Source organism: Euprymna scolopes, chromosome 5 (assembly GCF_053919585.1).
Source record: "Euprymna scolopes isolate OS-2025 chromosome 5, ASM5391958v1, whole genome shotgun sequence".
Lineage (NCBI taxonomy): Eukaryota > Metazoa > Mollusca > Cephalopoda > Sepiida > Sepiolidae > Euprymna > Euprymna scolopes.
The window spans coordinates 169777940-169791984 of NC_136486.1; the positions used below are offsets into that span (position 1 = coordinate 169777940).

The 14045-nt window shown below is 32.9% G+C and overlaps 1 protein-coding gene and 1 pseudogene across 1 annotated transcript in view; both read left to right on the top strand.

Annotated features, from left to right (window-relative positions):
- The window catches only part of LOC145277037 (epithelial cell-transforming sequence 2 oncogene-like), a 629231-nt gene that overhangs the window by 366045 nt on the left and 249141 nt on the right, over window positions 1-14045 (top strand). The window lies entirely within an intron of this gene.
- Window positions 13029-13162, top strand: LOC145277323 (U2 spliceosomal RNA; annotated as a pseudogene).

A 14045-nucleotide genomic window follows, 5' to 3' on the forward strand; every position in this document is an offset into this window, starting at 1 on the left:
TAGAAATACCCACTGTATATTCATAGACATTACTTCTAGAAATACCAACTGTATATTCATAGACATTACTTCTAGAAATACCAACTGTATATTCATAGACATTACTTCTAGAAATACCAACTGTATATTCATAGGCATTACTTCTAGAAATACCAACTGTATATTCATAGACAATACTTCTAGAAATACCAACTGTATATTCATAGACATTACTTCTAGAAATACCCACTGTATATTCATAGACATTACTTCTAGAAATACCAACTGTATATTCATAGACATTACTTCTAGAAATACCAACTGTATATTCATAGACATTACTTCTAGAAATACCAACTGTATATTCATAGACATTACTTCTAGAAATACCCACTGTATATTCATAGACATTACTTCTAGAAATACCAACTGTATATTCATAGACATTACTTCTAGAAATACCCACTGTATATTCATAGACATTACTTCTAGAAATACCAACTGTATATTAATAGACATTACTTCTAGAAATACCAACTGTATATTCATAGACATTACTTCTAGAAATACCAACTGTATATTCATAGACATTACTTCTAGAAATACCCACTGTATATTCATAGACATTACTTCTAGAAATACCAACTGTATATTCATAGACATTACTTCTAGAAATACCAACTGTATATTCATAGACATTACTTCTAGAAATACCAACTGTATATTCATAGACATTACTTCTAGAAATACCAACTGTATATTCATAGACATTACTTCTAGAAATACCAACTGTATATTCATAAGCATTACTTCTAGAAATACCAACTGTATATTCATAGAAGAGCTTTTGGTCCCAGCTAAGGTTATCCATATTTTCCATTCAAAAATAAAAATCCAGGGATTCCCAATCGTTGAAAAAGATAATTAGGATAAACTTTAGCAATATTTTGCACATAATTTACGAGTAAACCATTGGCTTTTCTGGTGCCAACTCCATGTTTAAATAGAGCTCGAAATGTAAATTTATTTTCATTCAAATAACAACTAATAGTGTGATGATTTTTAAACAATATTTTGCAAAACACTGTAACAAGTAAACCTTTAGAGCCTCTATCTGCATTCGTGTTGATAACAAAGACAGCTTTAATAATATTTACACTTTTAAATTTGTGTAAAACATCAGCCACGAGCTTCGCAAGAACAGTATTAGATCTAAGAATATCAGAAAAAACAATGTATGTGAAATATTCACTCTCATTTAGTGTCTTCTTTGTGATTGTCAAGTGACTTTCAAGTCCTTTAGCTTTTTTCCATTTTCCTTCAGTGTAGAGCATAGTCTCTTTGTCTGTCCTTCCATTAACTCTAATACAAGATGATTCTGAACATTTTTAATGTTTTACGTAGGCATTTTTGTACTTTAGCTTCTGCTCTATAAATCTTGCATTTGTCCATATCCATATTTTATATCCATATTTAGAATAAGAAAACCCATTGCCCTCAAATCCTAGATTTTGTTGGCTTAGTCTATCTCCGTATCTTTTACATTTTATAGCAGCTTTATCTGTTGGCTCCAGCTGGAATGTAACCTTGAGCCCTATTTCACCTCTCTGACCTTCGAAATATTCACGGTTATCTATAGAAACCTTAAATAAACGATTTTATTAAAAATACAGTTTAACAGATTGAATTACGACTTATTTGACATTTAAAATAAAATGGGGAAATGGTTTTCGGTATTGATTTTAACCGTGTAAATTCATTATTTCAACATTTGCAGAATTTAGATATTATTTTTGCCCCATTCATCATAAATAAAATAAAAAATAAAAAAATAGAAAATAACTTACTTTCTGTTTCAGAGACAAAATTAGTACGCTTAGTCACTGATTTATCTGGCTATTTCTATTAGAATATCTGTAAAAATAATATATCAAAAAAAAAATTATAAATATATTATCGGAAGTTACAAAAAGATGTTAAAAATAACTGGAAAATAAAGTTCGAAATTAATTAAATTAAAAGTATTGTTTACTTAGAAAACACTGCGTTTAATTCCAGTATTAACTCATAAACTGGTATTTCACTTTAAAACTCTACATTTTAAAGTATAAAATATTACAGTAATTATAAGTGGTTTATATTTTAAATAGTTATGTCTATTTATATAATTATGACTACTTCATTTAATCACATAAATTAATAAACGAAAATATAATTTTATGCCTAAAGTTTCAGTATTTACTTCAACAGTTCTCAATACATATGTAGAGCTAGGTAGTAAATTATAAAAATATATATATGGCAATTAAGCTACACAGGATATTCCCAGTTTCATTTTCGTGAGAATTCTCCTGAGAATAAAACGCGGAATATTTTGTGTAGCTTAATTGTCATATATATTTTTATAACTTACTATATATATATATATATATATATATATATATATATATATATATATATATATATATATATAGTAAGTTATAAAATGTATATGGCGGTTAAGCTGCACTGAATATTCCACGTTTCATTCACTCTAGGATTCTTCAGGAAAGCCTGAAGAATCCTAGACTGGATGAAACGCGGACTATTTAGTGTAGCTTAACCGCCATATCCATTTTATAACTTACTAACTAGCTCTACATACGTATTGAGCACTTTTGAAGTAAATACTTACAGTTTACGCATAATTCTATACTTTCGTATATTAATTTTATGTAAGTAAATTAAGTAGTTATATATATATATATATATATATATATATATATATATATATATATATATATATATACTAGCAAAAGTACTCGTCGTTGACTGGGTTCAAAAGTTCAAAAACAGCCTGCAGAAAATGGACTCTGATTTATGAAAGTATGATAGGTTATGAAAAGGAATTGTAAAGAGATAACTTCGAATTTGGGTGTATCAAAACCAAAGCCAAATATGATGAAAGTAAAAATAAAATAGAAAAAGCCCATAATTTATTATACTATACCTGTTAACACTGAAACATTTATCACAATATTCTGTGGATCTATATTCAAAAACCCTTATTAAACTTTGTGACATATTTCCATTCTATGGAGGTCAGGCGCGAACGAACACCCCATAATTTTATTATACCATATTTCTTCAAACTGAAACATAATTATCAAAGTATACTTACGCAGATAGATATGAAAAGTCTTTATTAAAGTTTGTGCCTATTTACATTCTATGGAGGCCAGGCGCGAACGCAGACCCCACAGTTTTAATATACCATCCTTATTTAGGTTAAAACATACTTATCAAAGTATTATTATGTACATCTATATCAAAAACACTTGTAAACGTATTTTTTTAATTTTTGAATCTTTTATTTCCATACTTTGTGGACCAGGCGCGTACGCAGACCCCAAAATTTTAATGAATCCTCATTATGCCAGATCAAACATACCGATTCCTGTGTCTCGATACATCTTCTATCATTATATGTAATCAGTTTTCTATAATAGTAAACCATATAGGAGCCTATTCGTGACCAGACACACACACAGACGTTCAGCTTTATATTATACTAGCAGAAGTACCCGTCGTAGGCTGGGTTCAAAAGCAGCCTACAGAAAATGGACTGCGATTAATGAAAGTATGATAGGTTATGAAAAGGAGGGGGTGGTAAAGAGATAGGTTTTGATACTCAAAAATATTACCCCAAGCAAAATATGATGAAAGTAAATATAATTTTCACGAAAATATATTTTTATATCAACTTTGTTTCCATTCGTAGACAAGAGTTACTAACAAAATGATGTTTCCTTACAAAGAGAAAATGTTATATATATAATAATATAAATATACAAGAAATAAATCTTACCATAGTCAATAAACGTTACTTTTATGGTAGAAAAGTTCATTGGTTTGTATTTTTAAGTAGTTTGTAAAAAAAATTTGTTTTAATTCACGATCCGGTTTAAAAAAAATCAAAATGGCAGCGACTTGTAAATGGAGAGCCCCGTTTTCAGTTTGAAGGAGGGGCACTTGAGAATTCTGTGTTAACAATTTAAGAAAGTTCCGTCAACGTAAGGAATATTTATAAACATATTTTAATGTTTTCGTTATTTTGTGCTTGAGGAATATTGGATTATCGCATGTGTAGTTTATATAAAAAATAATTTAAGTAGTTATCACATAAAATTCCGTTATTGACTATGGTAACATTTATTTCTTGTATATTTATTTTTTCGGGTAGTCGTTTGTTGGCTTTTCTGCTAAACACTCTTACTAAATAATATTGACGAAATATCGAAAAACAAAGAAACAAAAACAGTTTTGAAAAATACTGAAGCTTTACTTACTTTAGTAAAATAATCGGAAACAGCCAAATAGTATATTACAAAAGTAAACACGTAATTATTTTAGTTTTTTTAAAACAAAGAATCGATATAAATATGAATAAGAAAATGACGCCCTTTTCAAACAGAACAGCTTCGTTTCAGTTTTACAGTATTGAACGACGTAGTATTGCGCCGTCGGATTCAGGGTTGTACTATTGGAATGTAAAGAACATGCAGAAAGGGTTGTAATCAACTGAATTCCTTCTAGTACACTGACAAAAAAGCTTAAACATATAAATAAAAATAGAAGGTTATGTAAATGTTTTTAAAAAAAACACGTAATCACGTGAGCAGGATTTTTCCTTCTTTTGACACGATAACAAGTAACGTACTTATTTTTTATTATTTATCTATTTATCTATTTTCGAAAGAGTGCCACGTGCAAGTGGAGAAGGAAGAAAACAGAGTTATGCAAAATTTATGTCGAGAATTGTCTAAAGTTCCGACTTTGGGGGGGGGCTTTCACTTTAATAAGAACGTGAATTTATGATGTGAATTTATTCGACACATTATGATTCAACTCAAAAAAAATAAATAAAAGCTAACGTGAATTAAGATTAAAGTTAAGGCATTATTGTGGACCCTCCCCCCTTTTAAAAAACCTTGTTAAACTTTGTGACCTATTTTCATTCTATGGGGTCAGGCGCGAATGAACAACCAATAATTTTATTATACCATATTTCTTCAAACTGAAACATAATTATCAAAGTATACTTACGCAAATAGATCTAAAATGTCTTTGTTAAAGTGTTTGCCATATTTCTATGGAGTACAGGCACGAACGCAGACCCCACAATTTTATTATACCATCCCTATTTAAGTTAAAACATACTTATAAAAGTATTCTCATGTACATCTATATCAAAAACCCTTGTAAACGTTTTTTTTTTTTCATTTTTTATTTCCATACTTTGTGGGTTAGGCGCGAACGGAGACCCCACGATTTTTATGAACCACCGTTCTGCCAGATCAAACATACCCATTCCTGATCCTCGATACATCCATTATTATATGTAATCAGTTTTTTTTTAAATAGTCAACCATATAGGAGCCTATTCGTGACCAGACACACACACATACACACACACACAGACGTTCAGCTTTATATATATATATATATATATATATATATATATATATATATAGAGAGAGAGAGAGAGAGAGAGAGAGAAAGAATATATAAGTTCTTATTGAGCCGTCCTAATAATTAAACGATACCTGAGTTGATCATCAAGGTGTTGCCTTATAATGATTGCAACGTATTGTCAGACGAGTGCCACTCCCTCAATGACTTCTTTTTTTTTTTTTTTTTTAGTCCTACCGGTGAATTCACACGCTCAAACAGGCATGACACTGAAGACGGTCACTGAGATCAATTATTACATGCTTCCAGCATTTCAAGCCTCCACACGTCACAACTTTTCCATCGCCACGGGACCATTTTTATAGACAAAAACTGAAAGAGGAGTTTGGCAGGCAAAATCCTTTAAACAAATATATATAAGCATACATAAATATAGTTAGAAAGAGGTTTGTGTTTACTATAAGATTTTTACAAAAATATTACACAAGTAAAATCATGTAGAACATCTTCATGAATATACTTACATGTAATAGTTAAATAAAGATGATTATCCTATAAGAAAACCGAAAAACTAATAGGGAATTAATTAAAATGAATGTTTAGAAGAATATGCAAATTAGCTTGATCTTTTGCAGATAAATGCAATTTTACGCCCCAGATATAACAAAATTGTATTTTCTTTTTAAATGAATAGAAAAAAAGGGGTTTTAATATGAATATCAATACACAAAAAAAATTATAGGAATATATATATGTGTGTGTGTGTGTGTGTGTGTGTGTGTGTGTGTGTGTGTGTGTGTGTGTGTTTTTAGGATGGTGTTAATGTTTGTGCAAGAGATCAATGCCCATAGAAAGACGGGAAGTATGTAAACTGTGGATTGGTTGAAAAGGAAAATAAACGGTATCGATGTAGTAAGAGAGTAGAGGGAGAAGGAAATTCATACAATTGCGCAGTGTATATAAAACGAGAAGCGTCGCTTTCTCTTTTATTCACCGAGTAAAATCAGGTTGTGTAAGGCTGAGGAGTGCACGTTAGCGACACCAGTTGATAAGTAAAGAGGACGTAGGAAACTGAAACACTTTATTTTTAAGATAGACAACAAACAAGATTCAAATGAAAATAAGGGAAGGACGTAAGTTATTAAAAAAAAATTACTAACAAAGTGATTATTATGTTTTTAGGGTTTTTTTTTTCTGTTAAGAAACACAATCAACCGACGGAATGTTCCACGTACAATGAACGGCGCATGCCGCCGCTGGCACCCACGCACACATTTTTGTAGATTCACGCACTTTTTTTGTATATTTTAATATCGTTTGTTTTTTGTTGTTTATTTTACATAGGACATCATGGTGTTGATATTGTTATGTCATATGAATTTGTCTAGTCTCGTTGGATAACTGAAGTTTATATCTGAAATGTTTGCTTTTTTTTAAGTAATAAAGACGTATAATCCTTTCTCGGTGTTTTTGTCGTTTCCACATTATCAATTGAACATAATTTAGAATTGAATACAGCAGAGAACTTCGGGGAGTCGAGCAGTGAGGTGTTTCTTTGGTAGATCAATCTAACGGAAACAGAACGAGAAATCCAAAGTACAGAGTCCGAAGGAAGACACTATTAGAGCAGAACACTTTCTATGCATCTCAACAGTATAAGAGTGGAATTTTTCTGCTTGTAAATCGGTAGTATTATTTCGAGGTGGGGTACAAGTGCTGCGAGTTCATCAGAGCACACTCTAATAAAATTCTTATAAAACAGGCGATGGGACAGGGGTGGAGCTTAGCTGATAGTGCGGGATTTATAAGATTTGTGACTCTTCTTTGGAACCTGTCTCAGAGTGAAACACTACTGGCAGGTACTCTGAAAAAGTAAAAGAGAATTACAAGTATGGCGGATATATAGCACTTTTACTAGGGGGATCACGGCGTATTAAGTGTCAAAGGTCACTCGAAGATAAGTGTTAATGAGTGTTGATTAAACGGTGGGACAACACGGTGGTGGTCGGTAATGGTGAAACTTGGATAGCCTTTGATTATTTAAGAGGACGGCTCAACAAGGACTTATTTACATTAGACTTGAAAAGGAGGATGTTGTAGTCAGCTAGGAAGCACCTCCAACGTATTGTGATGATGATGATTTTATCAAATGGTTCTTATACATAAATGGACAATACCTTTTCTCGTTGTAATGATGAACACAGAAGACGGCAGTTAGGAAAAACATGATGATCATTTATTTCTTCCATATGACCGGTCAATGGCTTTACATCCAGGAATTCAAAGTTTCTTTCTTTACATCTTTTTTTGTTTAAAACCCTCTCGCTTTCCTGGTCAGACTCTCGTCTGACTCTGACACTCCTAACTAACTAACTCTCACTTCCTATATTGAGAAATTCATGCCAATATGACCACAATTCACGTGCCATCAACATGCGCGACCTGCACGTTTCCGAACATTCTGATTTCCCATTTTTCCTTTGTTGTTTTCACAAAGGAATTCAACCTTCATATCTCATTCATTTAACCCATATTTTATTATCCACATTCTTTCTAACAATGAATAGTTTATTTATTATTTATTTTATCAGAATCAACAATTTACTGGACATTCCATTTAAAACCTATTGTTCTTTAAAACTTATCTCCAGGGTTCGATTCCCGTTTTCTCCCATTTTATTTTCATTTACTAATTCTCTTTATTTTTACTTACATGTAGAAGAGGACAAGCATTTTTCATGTAACAGTAGTAGTAGTAGTAGTAGTACTCTGGCTTTACTACAATTGTTCTTATGTTTGTCAACGGGTTAAAGTTGTTTAGTCGTAAGAAAATAGCGACAGTTGTAATAAGGAATAGTTGCAAAACACCCCAACTCTTTCCATGTTAAATAATAATTTCGAAATAATAAAGTTAATATTTCAGTGCGCAAGTCAAAATCTCCAAAAGAGTGTTGTGTTTATTTGTTTACGTTGTTATGGGTTAATGTTTATGTGCGCATGACCAACCGGATGTCGTAAAGCAAAAAGTGGGTTACATCACTCGTTATAAGGTCATTTGAGTTTTATAATTATATAGATATATACACACACAAACACACACACACACACACACACACATATATATATATTTATATATATATATATATATATACATATCATTAGTTCCTTTAAAACCTCGGTTCTTGTTCTCGAACAATTTACGCTAAAAATAAAATAAGTTGGTTATTTAAGCTCACGTGTGCAGATCATAAGATCACTCTCAACCCTTTAGAATGACAATTACGTTTTATATAAATGTTAATTTCAACACTATTTCTCGCCGCAGTTAATGTTGGCTGAGCTGTTTTTTTCTTGCTAACGGAATCATAGATGGATTCGTGACCGGGTTCAAATATCCTGACCGGCGGTGGTGCTGACTCCCTGTACTGATGATTATTTAAAACTATACGAGGGGCGTGCAATAAGTAACGCCCCTTGCCCACTTCCAGTTGCCTGATCTAGCTGAAACTTTGCATGTGCAATGATTTATATCTCTACGGGTTATGTGGCAAATTACAGCTCTGAACTAATTGTGGTTTCTGTTTTACAGGTGTTTGAACTGAGTCAGGTGTGAAATGGAGCCTGTTGAATGTCAAGCAGTGGTCCGGTTTTTGTATTTGAAAGGACGCACAGGAGACTTTTGATGAAATGAAAGAAGCTTATGGTAATAATGCCCCATCATATGATCTCGTAAAACGCTGGCATCGTGAATTCAAACATGGCCGAAAATCTGTGGAAACAGCTCCCAGACCTGGTCGCCCCCTTCTACCATTGATGAGACATCTATCCGTCAAGTTGAGGCTGCCATCTTGGAAGATCGGCGCATTACTATTCGCCAAATAGCCCAAGACGTCACTATTAGTACAGAGTCCGTGGAAACCATCATTCATGACCATTTGCATATGCATAAGATGTCTGACAGATGGATTCCTTGGTTGTTCACACAATTCCAGAAGCGAGAACTCGTCGAGTGCTCGAAGATGAATTTGGAGATGTGCCAAGAAGATGAATCAAAGTTTTTCGAAAGACTGATTACACAGGATGACACCTGGGTCCATCACTATGATTCAGAGACCAAAGCCCAGTCAATGTAGTGGAAGCACTTGGACTAACCACCTCCAAATAAGGCAAGGATGCAGCACTACGCTGGCAAGTCATGCTCACAGTCGTCTGGGACCAGGACGAAGTATTGATGACATATTTCCTGAAATTAAGGAAAGCTATCAAAATCAAGAGGCGAGGCAAGATCAGCAAAGGTACCCTCCGGTCCACAACTTGCATGTCGCCAGATCAGAAGCACAGGCGTGTGATTATGAAATCCTACTCCATTCTCCCTACTCTTCTGACCTTGCACCATCTGACTTTCACCTCTTCCCAGCCATGAAGTTGTTTTTGAAAGGAAAACGTTTCCCAGATGATGCAGTCTTGATTTCTGAATCACGTCGTGGGTGGAGGACCAACTTGGGGTGTTCTACAAAAACGGTCTCCAGAGCTGCATCAAACGATGGGAGGAATGCATATCTCTGGGTTATTCCTATGTAGAGAAAGACTAATAACTGCCAAGTTTCGTTGATCTACTGCTATAGGAAGTGGGTCAATGGCAGTACTTATTCCACGCCCAGCGTACATTGCACTGTTTGTTGGATGGACTGCGAATTCCTTAGTCATAAACATGCTTATAGTGGCGGGCTGACTCTTTTGCATCGTTCAGTAAGTAAAGACTTCTAAATAAATTAGTTGCACTTTTTACTTCAAAATAATATATTTTATATTAGCTCTTGTAAAATCTAAGAAGGAATGTTATTTCGGTTTATTCAACCAACTTATGGTTTATATATATTATTTCTTTTCTGATTGTTTTTTTTTTTCATATTTCTTTCTTGCCGTTGTTTTCATTTTCCCTCGTGTACTTACTAGCGTTTTGTTTTAGTATGGAATATTTTCTGTTTTTATATATTAATAGTTGTTCGTCTTTTACGAGCAGTAAAAATAAAAACAATGATAATGTTTTTCGTTAGGGGTTGTTAAACGTTTGTAGAACGGTAAAGTAAAAAATGCAGACTTTCACTGAAATAGAAAGTAAAATGAAATATGATTGTGGAGTTATTCTTTCTTTTGTCATTTAGATGCAACGAACCAATACACATACAAACGCGCGCACTATATATATATATATATATATATATATATATATATATATTTGTAGTCATCGACATGCATATATATATATATATATATTCTAAACATATATATACATATATGTATATGCATATATATATGTATATGCATACATATATATATGTATATACATATATACATATATATATATATTGCGAATTTAGAAATTTCATGATGTTATTTTATATTCATGTATTCAGTTATTTCACTGATATGTCAGTCTGAGCTGCATAAATCAACCCGAGGGTCAATGCAAAGACATGGATAAGATTATTCCACAATAGTTATCTTTAGTCGATTGACAATGTCTGCAGGTACACGATTTTTCTTCAATGTTTCAATTTTATTTCTTGCTATTTCTTTTTTACTTTATTCATCAGACGAAAAACTTTCATATTACCATCTACATTGGATGAAAATTAATTTGGTACCCGATATTATTTATATACAATAATAAGATTTACTTTTTTTCGTGTCTCCGTTAGGATCTCAATTCTGAACTAGAAAAACGATTTAAGCATTTATATCCATATATATACACTGACAACTTTTCATGCAGTAAAATAGTCTATATATATATATGCATATATATATATATATATATATATATATATATATATATATATATATATATATATATACATGTGTGTATGTGGTTGGTGATGGGACGATTCAAATATTTTCCCGATTGCGATACAATTATTGATTCCGTACTAAATTCCCATTTAACAACCTGGACACTCACCAAAAGATTGGAAAGAAAACTAGACGGCACATACACCAGTATGCTACGAATAGTATTAAATATATCTAGACAAAATGATCCCACGAAGCAGCAACTTTATGGCAACCTACCTGCCATATCTAATACCATCAGAGAAAGACGCCCACGATTTGCTGGTCAATATCTGATGAGCAAGCATTAATTGGTGAGTGATATATTGCTATGGACTCCACGACAGGACGCGCAAGCAAAGGGCGACCTAGATCCACGTACACCAGCAAATAGCACAGGATGCCAACTGTGAACCTGACGATCTGAGACAGCTGATGGAAGACAGGAAAACCTGGAGAGGAAGAGACACATTGGTCCGGGCAAGGAGCCTGTCATCATGATGATGATGACTAAATTCCCGATTCCGATTCCGATTCTTTATAAAGCTCTAAATATTTAACTATAAAATTATCTTTTCCCGATTACCGTAAAAACATATGTTAAATGTGCATATAGTTTCTCAAACGTAAAACTACACAGTTATGGAGTGAACGATTTTAGCTTTACTGATGATTTAAAATAAATATTTATTGTTTTATTATTAGTACCAGCAGTGGAAGATTTTATTTTAACAAAATCAAATAAACAAGGTAATTAAAGGAATCGTTTTCTGCATCGGAGAACTGGTACAATTTTTTTTCCGATTCTCGATTCTGATTCCGTCTTTCGTTGATGATGTAGGTATTCCTGATTTCAATTTACGTATCCCAAAACGATAAAAAAAAATGTTATGATTGTTTCTAGGAGTAATTCTTGTTTATCAGCGAAAACCAAACTGTTGGGAATAAAATGTAACACAATTCGGAATTGAAACAAATGAAACGCGTGTTAAAAGACACAGGACTATAAAATATCAGTAACAACTAGTTGAAAATGGGGAACAAACAGATGAGGGCGGAATAGGGTGAGGAGAATACGCTAAAAGTCACTGGCGGCGATTGATCTTAAAGTTTAGGACAGTTATGTCCCTTCATATCACATGCTACCTATGTCACATGCTATATGCTTATATGTCATGGGTAATAACTCTGAGAATTCTCGTTTATAATGAAAAATATATCAGGTGAGAGAGGAACAAATCTATTACGATGTTAGATGTTGAATTTGTATAAAGAAATAGCAAATATGGAAGTTTATTTGAAGGCGAAAGTTAGTTCTAGGGGGAGGAGGAGACCAAGAGAGTGCTTTCGGATAATAGGATTTAATTGCGGGTAGTGGAGCGAACGAATGCAGTGAAAAAGTAACATTCAAAACAGAGAATCAGCAACTATGTCCCAGAGCCTAGCTGGAGTCCGAACACGGTACCCCCGTAATAATAATAAAGGGTTGGGTCCGAGACTCCTAACAAACGGTTCCCCAATTCGATACAAAACACCTGATGAAGGCCGGAGGGCAAAACGGCCGAAACGTTGTGACGTTTACAAACAAGATGAGAAAGTCAATCCGACAATCTCAATCAATGAAAACATCTCATCTCAAAAATACAGACAATTAGTGTATTTGAGCAGAATATTTAGTGCAAGCGAGTCCGTAACACTTTTGTGCTTGGCCTTTTTGGTTAAAATCAAATGTCTGTTGTTAATAGATGCTGTTCTTAGCTTTTTAAGTTTTTTCTTGGCTTTTTGGCCAAGATCAAAATGTAGTATCTGTTCTTACTACATGTACTTATGTTTGTAACTTTGTGATATAAAGTGGGGGATCGCTTTTCTGTATTAATTTAATGTAAAATGATCACCCACTTTACAACCAGTCAGTCTCAAAGCTATTCAAATCATTCTGCAGATCATTCAAGTTATTTTCGCAGTATTCTAGTTATTTTTTAAGCATTCAAGTCATTCTTAAGGTCATTCAATTCATCCTTAAAGTTCATTAAAGTCATTCAAAGTCAGTTACTTTTTTATTTATTTAAGTCATTTCAGCCCATTTTTCGGTCATTTTAGCTTATCTTTAAGAATGTCATGTCAATCCTACATTCACGCATTCATTCATTACATGAGAGCACGCGACTAATGGCTATCAGCCTTGTTTGCTTTATGCACGTTTCATTGAAGAGCAGAGACAGATATTCTTTGTTTCTCTTACAATTCGTTTTTTTTTTGTTCTTTTTGAGGGACTAGTTTTCGCAAATTCTTTCCGAGTGTAAAAAATACTTAGTAAGTAATATAAACGATTTTAATGTCTTTCCATTCAATTTATTACCTGATTCTTTATTGTTTTTCATCACTCACCCGGGGACGACTTATGGAGGTCGAAAACGTTCGCGAATAAAACAAACAACAGGAAAGATAGGAAAGAAAGTAGAGAAAGAAGGAGAAGAGATACGGGAAACGAAAATACATTTATTAAACATACTTAAATTTAAAAAAAAAATAGAATAAAAATAAAATCATATCGTATTATTTTTATTTTTATGTTCATACATTACGTATTAATACTCTAAAAAAATGTAATACTCTCTTTCCACATCCTTAAAACGTCTTTGCACAGAATAACAACAGATAATAACTAGGCCTAGCACCACTACTTTACCTGTGGAAATACCGTCTTAAACAGAAATCCACTTTGCTATTTCAGAAATGCTTACAATCATATACCCTCCACAGTTTGTAATTAACCTAATAAT